Consider the following 10,134-nt stretch of genomic DNA (forward strand, 5'->3'; position numbering starts at 1 on the left):
GAATCCATTTCTTCATTTCCTGCACTAATGTGTTATCGTGTACACACTGTGTCGCATTTCTTTTCTCTCATGATGACTCCATAAAAAAAGAATAATCCTTGCCAGAATAATTCATCTCCTTTTTTGACTGTGCATTTGTCAGTTCTTACTTTCGTCACTAGAAGGTGATCAGACAACTCCCGAAACCTGTTGATTGTTTTTGTGCTTGCCAGTTAGCTAGCAGTAATAACTAAGCTGTTATTAGCCAATGGCTAGCAGTATCTTACTGGCGATAAAAACGGACGATTTGCCATAATTCTTTCAAGTCATTAATTAATTGTTTAATGTAACAAATCAAACGCTAAACCTCGTAAACAATTCATGGTAATTCATGGTAACCCTGTAAGCAATTAATTTAAACCCGCCTGTATTTGAAACAGGTGTTTCTTTTCTGAAATGTGTGCCATTGCACTGCTATTAAAAGGGATTGGGGGGCTATTTGAGACTGCGTTTATCTTAAGTTTTACATTAGATAGGTCAAACTAAACAGAGGCCTTGCCTTAAGTCTCAAGCATTGTATCTTCAGAAATATGGTTAATTTAGCATCATGCTAGCACAAAGATGGTTAAATATGATTCAAAAATAACTTTAATGTACAACGCTGTAAAATAGTCTTTTGTGATTTGAAGACAAATGGTGGTGTCAGAATATTCCCTCGCCGGCATCATGGAACATGAAACAGGGCTGCTCTGACAGACACTCAGGTAACACCTGACTGTGTGTGTGTGTGTGTGTGTGTGTGTGCGTGTGTGTGTGTGTGTGCGTGTGTGTGTGTGTGTGTGTGTGTGTGTGTGTGTGTGTGTGTGTGTGTGTGTGTGTGTGTGTGTGTGTGTGTGTGTGTGTGTGTGTGTGTGTGTGTGTGTGTGTGTGTGTGTGTGTGTGTGCTTGCGTGCGTGTGTGTGTGTTTGTGTGTGTGTGTATAATGAGTGTGTAATTACACCTTTGACTGTAGCGTAGCGGGGTGGGGCTTTAGAGGTGGGAGGAATTTTGCATACCGTACTAATTTTCCCATGATTCATAGTCATGTTGTGCTGCTAGATACCTGTAGGACCAGATGAGTAAAGGCTCTCTCATTGTCTTAAATCAGGCGGAATCACTCCCATGAGACGCTCGTATCTGTACTAACATAATGCTCTCAACGGCCCACACGGTACAGTAATGGTGATGTGTTGTCTAACTAAGGGTTTCCCTGAGTGTGAGCCTTGATATTAGAAGGCAATACCATTTACTATCCATATACTATAACCAAGAGTACGCCAAGTTAAAGTACAACTGACTCTTACGTCCACCGATATTGACAGATGATGCCAAACTGTAGCCAAGTAGTAAAGAATACATTTAAATCTTCTAGAAGAAAAGGCTTTGATACGCCATAAATGATTCATGTGCTATTTTAAGGGTAACTTTGATTTGTTGATCTTTTATTCAGCAGGTCAGTGGCAGGATTAACAGCCCTGCAGGTCTATGTCTCATGGCTGGGTGCTATGAGGACTGTATACGTCCCAAATGGCACCCTATTCCCTGTATAGTGCACAACGTTTGACCAAGGCCTATAGGGTTATAGTGTGCTATGTAGGGAATCGGGTGCCATTTGGGATGCACCCTAGGTATTTTAACGAGCTCATGGGAGTAACGAAGATAGGTGGTAAATTAATCCTAATGAATATTTTAAAGCCAGGCATATATCAACATTATCAAAGTGGACTAATTGCTGTCTATCCACAAACGTTTTTTTATAATTTTTTTAAACGTGCTTAAACTATGGATCAGAACAGAGCAAATCAGAGACTTAAAGTTGATCTGATTCATAAAAAACAAATGGTTTCTTTCAATGCATTAGGCCAGTGAACTAGAATGTTACAGTATAATGATGCTGTATCTACATTACACTTTCAGGTCATCAATGGCAGGCAGTGTTTTCTTTACTTTACTTTGTATGCCGGGTCTTTGGTGTTGGGATTTTTGATGTATTGCACCTAGGGGCCAAATCAGGAAAACAAATCATATTTCTTTCACAACGATGAGCATCAAACACTTTTCCCATTTTCCTCAGTCGCTATTGAAACATGAACATTGCAACCAGTGCCCTCTATAAAACAGAATGTGACATCAGGCTTTTGAATTCATTAGTCTGATCTGTTTGATATTGTGCAGAAAATGCTGATGACCATGAGAAATACTTAGCCGTCAATACCGACTGTGCAGATGTTTCTGCCGAGGTCAGAATCTAACGTCCTAGGTAAAGCAGGACAGATGTCAAATAAGGATTATTCATGTTGATCATGACATGACGAAAGCAGCCCTTTACACTGCTGGAATAAGGTATAGGTTTTCACAGTCTTTTTACTGTTGTTTTATTTCTTCACCTACCCATTGTTCACCTAATACCTTTTTTGCACTGTTGGTTAGAGCCTGTAAGTAAGCATTTCACTGTAAGGTCTACACCTGTTGTATTCAGCATTTCACTGTAAGGTCTACACCTGTTGTATTCAGCATTTCACTGTAAGGTCTACACCTGTTGTATTCGGCTCACGTGACAAATAAACTTTGATTTGATTTGACATGGGGTTAGTGAGAGAGCTGGGAAGCAGGTATCAAAGGAGGGAGAGGGAGAGTGAATGTCATGCCTACTCCTGCTCCCCCTGTCCAGCACTCGATGGTCTACTAACCACCGGTCCTGGCAACCCATCACTACGCACACCTGGCAACCCTTCATTAACCATTATCACTTCCCTGATTACTCCCTCTATATATAGCACTCAGTTGTCATTTCTCGTCAGGCACTATTGTCTCTGTTTATGTTCTCATGTCCAGACGCTTCTCTTGTTTTTGTATCATTACGTGTTCATTTATATTAAACTCTCCGACTACACCTGCTTCCTAACGCCCTGCGCCTCCATTACAGTGAGAATCAATCGAGCCAACTCCTGTACCGATGCTGATAGAATAGAGTGTAGCATGTGTGAGCCAAGTCCCCGAGGCAGCTCGTTAAACACATTAACCTTATCAGTCCCAAGATTCCAGCAAAATAAATGGACTTTTAATAGATCTGACTTTCATTTACAGTAGCTGCATGTCCAGCCCTTACATTAAAACCTCACAATGAAGTGTTTCAGCATTTTCTTTTCAGAATAACCAGGGCGACAAAAAGAACACTAAACTATTTGCCATAAACAGTTTCATTCATGAGTTTTATTAACAAATGTCAATGAAAAGTAAGGTCAGCCAAAGCAAAAACCTGATAAAAATGGATTTATATGAATGCTATATGAAATTGTTTACTCGCTGGAAAATGAATATAACAACTACCCAGTGACAACTGTGTGGAGTCTGGAGTTTGTGACAGCAACTATGTGAGCTTATAACAGTATTATAGACAATATGTCCTGGGATTTACTATGATCTTCTATGTAGAAGAACCCCTTACTGCCTAACGACTCTTGTATAGCTTGTGAGTCTCAGATTTTCATAGATAGCTTTTAATAGTTTGTAGCTCAAACTATTCGGACTCTTCAGACGTTTTTGTACTCTTTGGTCCCTATAAAATCTGTTTAATTTTTTTGCCTGATTCTGTTTAGTTTTTAGAGCAACTAAATTGGATGCTCTAAGTCCACAACGATGCTTAAACCACATCAGGAGACCACTTTTGATTTATTTTGGGGTGTAGTTACCCTAGCAAGAGGCTGTTGTTTAGCAATGTTTTTGTAGCGCACGTAATGGTAGAGTTATCAAAACGAATACCCACTGGATTGATGCTAATAATCATGATATCATGGTGCCAGGTAAGCATATGCTACTTTGTAGTTAACATTTACTTGAGACGGTTTTTGGGAAAGCTTTTCCATCTACCAGAAGATTTTTTATTTAGCATCATTGCTAACGGCTACACACGGTGGTAGCTGCACGCACCGCACATACACAGACGGTTCCGTGATTTTGTCTGCGTTCTCTGTATCACAGATTTGATAGGGCCTTAGACCCTGCCCAGGGCCCCTTTGGGATACACCCGCCTCACAAACACCGCTCAGCCCCCATTAATCACATAGATTGATACCAACAGAGACATAAGAAATACACTCTTGGGGAAAAAAAAGTGATATCTAGAACCTGTCTCTTTCTCTCTCTCTGTCTCTCTCTCACTCATAGTAATGTCTGAGATAGTTCAGTGTTACTGCATGGATCAACTCCAGCTTTATGGGACTGGCTAAAGCTAAGTGAAGATGAGTGATATGAAAATGACAAAGGAATCACTCTCATACCAGAAACATGCCAGCGAGACAGAAGGAGAGAGAGAAGGAGAGAGAATAGGATAATGAGAAGAAGAAAGAGAGAGAAGGAGAGAGAGAAGGAGAGAGAGAGAAGGAGAGGGAGAGAAGGAGCGAGATCAGGAGAGAGAGGGGAGAGAAGAGAGAAGTAGAGAGAGAGAAGGAGAGAGAGCAGGAGAGAGAGAAGGAGAGAGAGAGAGAGCGCGAGAGAGAGACTCACTCATCAGAGACAGAGGACTGGCACCCAGTCAGCTATACTGTGAGACGAGCCCCATTAACAGATCCTCATGACAGATTTAACACTCCAAAACATCACAGGGGAAGACTGGAGTTGCGTACCAAATGACAGCCTGTTGCCTACATAATGCAGTGCTTTTCACCAGAGCCATATGGGTCCCTGTCAAAAGTAGTTCACTATATTGGGAATAGGGTGCCATTTGGGACACATCCTAGTATCCAGAAGACAGCTTCATATTGCAGTAACCAAAGCAAAGAGAGAAACAATGTGTTGATGAGTGTAAAGACTATAATCTACAATGTAAAAAAAATCTAACTATAATTTGGCAATGAATTTGTATGGAAAGAGAAGTGCAATAATGGTCATAAAAGAATGATGACATGCCAAGGCACACTGTGAACTGTCCTCCAGTTGGACAGGGATATAGACTGTCACTGTAAAACCATTATAGACACAGCACATCATGAAAAAACAACAAGCCGATGATAAACATCAAACCAATCAAAAGCATCATGCTTGTTACCAGGATCAAGTAGTTTGACAAAGATCAATGTCGCTGACATGGTCAGCATGTAGTCTACATAGATCACACTGATGATTAAACGATTTGAGTGAGCAGGAGCCTCCCGCGTGGCACGCCTGCGTTTCTACAGTCTGCATCACTACAGATCCGGGTTCGATCCCAGGCTTGGAGTCCCATGAGGCAGCCAGCGTAGTCCGGGTTAGGGGAGGGTTTGGCCGGCTGGGTTATCCTTGTCCCATCGAGCTCTAGCGACTCCTGTGGAGGTCCGGGCGCAATGCACGTTGACGCGGTCGCCAGGTGTACAGTGTTTCCACCGACACATTAGTTACGGGTTAAGCGAGCATTGTGTCAAGAAGCAGTGCGGCTTGGCGGGGGTCGTGTTTCGGAGAGCGCACGGCTCTCGACCTTCGCCTCTCCCGAGTCCATAAGGGAGTTGCAGCGATGGGACAAGACTGTAACTACCAATTGGATATCACGAAATTAGGGAGATTATTTTTTACAAAAATAAAATAAAATTTCAGTGATCTCAAACTCAAATGTTTTGATGTTAAATACTAAAAACACAGCATCTGCGATCAACTGTTTGTCGACCGACGGCCCGGGGCCACTATGTAGGCTACATAAACCTTATTGTCATCACATACTGCCGGTTGGTCTATGATAGGTCAGTGCTATCTGAACCCTAACTCTAACCTACCCTAACCTTTACCTTAACTTCAATGGGGTAGGGATGTCCCAGGGATCCCGGATAGCAAGGACGAAAGTTCTTTGGACTATAACATTAAAAAAACTAGGCCTACTTGCCAATTTCTGATCAAAAAGTTTCCCTCATAGGGGACAGTGGTAGGCTACTACATTTTGATCGAACAGGATTGGCTGAGGATGATCAAAGAGTAGTTTTGACATGTCTTCAAGCAGGGACGTGAGAGGAGCAATAATTCACCTGGCCTCCGTAGTTCTGTCCTCTCCTCCCCTCCCACTGGGTTTGTGAAAATGTTTCTGGGAGCCAGGGAGGATTGGAGGCGGTGAGGATGGGAGGGGAGGTTGGGTGTCTGACTGGAGCTAAGCTGGCTTTGGTCTGTCTGACAGGTAGTTCTTCTGACTACCACAGGTGATGCAGTACAAACTGCTCGTCTGTCATCGTCGATGTGATTAAAACTGTAAATTCAGGCTGAAGGCTTTAGGGCCCTTTAAGCCCTTATTGTATTTGGAGCCTGGGACGATTTTACATCTGTTGCACAAGGTACTGTCAGCTGATACAGTTGGAGTCGGCAGTTTACATACATTTTAGCCAAATACATTTAATCTCAGTTTCTCACAATTCCTGACATTTAATCCTAGTAAAAATGCACTGTTTAAGGTCAGTTAGGATCACCACTTTATTTTAAGAATGTGAAATGTCAGAAAAATAGTGGAGAGAATGATTTATTTCAGCTTTTATTTCTTTCATCACATTTCCAGTCGGTCAGAAGTTTAAATACACTCAAATTGTATTTGGTAGCATTGCCTTTAAATTGTTTAACTTGGGTCAAATGTTTCGGGAAGCCTTCCACAAGCTTCCAACAAAACGTTGGGTGAATTTTGGCCCATTCCTCCTGACAGAGCTGGTGTAACTAAGTCAGGTTGGTAGGCCTCCTTGCTCGCACACGCTTTTTCAGTTCTGTCCACAAGTTTTCTATAGGATTGAGGTCAGGGCTTTGTGGTGGCCACTCCAATACCTTGACTTTGTTGTCCTTAAGCCATTTTGCCACAACTTGTGCTTGGGGTCATTGTCCATTTGGAAGACCCTTTTGTGACCAAGCTTTAACTTCCTGACTGATGTCTGGAGATGTTGTTCAATTTATCCACATCATTTCCTGCCTCCTGCCTCTATTTTGTGAAATGCACAGCACCCTCACAACATAATGCTGCCACCCCCGTGCTTCACGGTTGGGATGGTGTTCTTCGACTTGCAGGCGTCCCCCTTTATCCTCCAAACATAACGATGGTCATTATGGCCAAACAGTTCTATTTTGGTTTCATCAGACCTGGGGGCATTTGTCCAAAAGTACAATCTTTGTTTTATGGCGGTTTTGGAGCAGTGGCTTCTTCCTTGCTGAGCGGCCTTTCAGGTTATGTCAATATAGGACTCGTTTTACTGTGGATATAGATACTTTTGTACCCGTTTCCTCCAGCATCTTCACAAGGTCCTTTTATGTTGTTCTGGGATTGCACTTGGAAATTGTACAATTACTTGTCATGCACAAAGAAGATGTCCTAACCAACTTGCCAAAACTCTAGTTTGTTAACAAGAAATTTGTGGAGTGGTCGAAAAACTAGTTTTAATGACTCCAACCTAAGTGTATGTAAACTTCCGACTTCAACTGTAGATACTGGGGTTTTGACGTGTAGAAAGTCAATGTGAGAGATTTGTCAAAAATGTTGCTACTTCAGATAATTGTGCAATACATATCATGGTTGCACAATCAGATGCATTTAGCATACAGTAATGCTGGTTTGTTACACATTCAAATGGGAAAAAACATTATCATGTATATAGAGATAGCGTTACATGACACATGGCTGCACATACACACACACACACACACACACACACACACACACACACACACACAGAAAAGCTATCTGTGCTTCCACCTTAACCAACACAAGGTGCGGCATCCGGCTTGTTGGCAGGTTGGTTCTACCTCCATGGCCTTTGTACCGTGACAATCCCAGCGGCAGCGTCAGCAAGACATGGGTCTTCCCTCAGACGGCCTCCCGTCGCCAAGACAACCTCATTCCAGACTCTACAAACATCAGGGCAGACTGGAGCTTAGCATTCCAGAGGAACTCCCGGGAGGCAGGGTTCTCTCTCTTGTTGTTGTTATTGTTTGTTGTTGCTAAGGAAGTGCAAAGCTGGCAGGTCTACTACCTCTACCTACTGTACGGAGGCTATCCCTACTTTATTAAAGCTGATATTGCTGCCTTTGACAGTGTCGTACATGTACTTGCAGAGCTAACCACTATGGGAAAGATGTGTGTTCTTTCTAAGGGTAATCCTTCAGGGAGTATTGCAGAGCGAGGCGTTGTGTGACTTAACAGTTAGTCTTAACAGTTAGTCTTAACAGTGCCATTTAATAAAAGCACAACCCAGAACTCTTTGTGGAGTTAGCTGACTCGACCCAGGGCCTGCTGGGGTAGAGTAGTCTGGTGTGTGTGTGTGTGTGTGTGTATGTGTGTGTTTCGTCATGTTCACTCGGGAGGCGTGAGCATCACAGCCGTTTTGCACAAACACAAACCAGGACCATCTGCAGCTCTGGCTCTGGTCCAAGAGCAATACTAAGACCTGTACACTTTCCCTTCATCTGCTCTCAATAACACACACACACTGCATGCCTGTGATGTCATGGTTCTGGGTGTACATGTAAATGGCTGCCTGCCTCTCTGTGTTTAAACGTCCATCTAGCTACAATGTCAAAGGTTCAGGAACCAGAACCTTGTAATTATGTAGTCATTTACACTCTGGGTGAGTTTTATGACTATAGTGACTTATTCAGCTGGTAGAGAGGCCATTTGTAACCATTACGATTATAGTTCTGGTATAGGCAAGAAACAACATTCACACAGAGAGGTAAAGTATTAATGATACCTCTCCTCTCCTCACCAGCTACAGTTCAAGAATTTACCTCCCCAATAGCTTAATTCAGCAAGGTAATGTTGTTGAGAGGAGCAATGGGAGCATTAGGCACTATCCAGAGAGTTGTAACAGTATTTAGTAGCAGCAGGCCTGAGTGAAGAATACCACAGTCAAAGCCAGAGTTCCCATCCGGTTCGCATGCTGCAATGTTTTTCACAGAACATTTGAAACTTATACAAACCACAGAGCCAGGGCACAGTTTCTGTCACATACCTCTGGCACTCCACAGTCTGATCTGTACAATGTAGAGCAGGACACTTTATGTGTGTGTGTGTGTGCCTATCAACGCACACTCAAGGGTCTCCAAAAGGGTCATTTGGTTTCAATTGTATCTGGCGTGTTGTGTCGACTTCATAGCTGTGAATGAACATAAGATAAATGACCTACACCAGGTTACCATGACACCTAATGGACTTCTGATGTTCCCACTGTGTCATGGTAAAATTTGGGAGCGGGCCTCGCGGTTGAGCGGTTGGCAGTTTAACTGGTATGCTGGGATCCAGAGAGGGCTATTGGGCTCAGATTTTAAGAAAAATTGGCAGGGTTTTTTGTTTTTTCACAATAGAACCTACACATAAAGTCAACGGAATTTTCATAAGCAAGCTGCTTAAGGGATTTGATAGAGTAAGAAAAATATTTCAGGGATATGTTGTATCTAGGCTGTATTCCCCAATCTCAACTAAAAACTGCCCTTCACAGTCCTTTATAGACCATAGCCTTCCTTCAGACTGCCTCACCATCCAGCAGTAAGTCTGGGAAAGAGGGGTCCTCCCTGGCTCTGGCCTTAGACAATAGATGCGGTAAAGAGGTCAATGGAACTCGACCAAAACAATGGAAATGCCATGGGGAAGGTGCGGTGAGATCCCTAATCTCCTCATTGTCCCCCAGCAGAATTAGGCTACATTTAGGCTATTACTTGTGTTTATTTCACTCTATGTTGTGGTAAAAATGGGGGGGGGTTGCCCTTTTTAAGTTTGAGCACCTGTCACCAAAAGGCCTGCGCACGGGCCTGTCTAAATCCATTATATTTGGACATGATCATGAATGGGAAAGATGTCATGCTTGAGCGCTACAGACAGATGAGTCACCCAGGCAGGTTGATGTACCGGGAGAAAGTCGATGTTTAGGTAACAATCACACAGAAATCTGCTGGTACCTGCGCAGAACTGAGGGTATTATTTATTGGTACTGAAGAGGGCTAGACATGCGCAGGGTTAGGGTGACGTTATCCTTAGACACTAATCCTGGGTCAGCTTTGCATTGCTCCGACTTTCAATGCGTGGGGGGGAAGCTGATCCTAGATCTGTATAGGGGCCAACTTCTGCAGAACACTTGTGTCATGTGTTTTTATAACTATCCTAATGCAATCTCCCTTCTCTGAGTGAAATCA

Source organism: Oncorhynchus kisutch, linkage group LG6 (assembly GCF_002021735.2).
Source record: "Oncorhynchus kisutch isolate 150728-3 linkage group LG6, Okis_V2, whole genome shotgun sequence".
Lineage (NCBI taxonomy): Eukaryota > Metazoa > Chordata > Actinopteri > Salmoniformes > Salmonidae > Oncorhynchus > Oncorhynchus kisutch.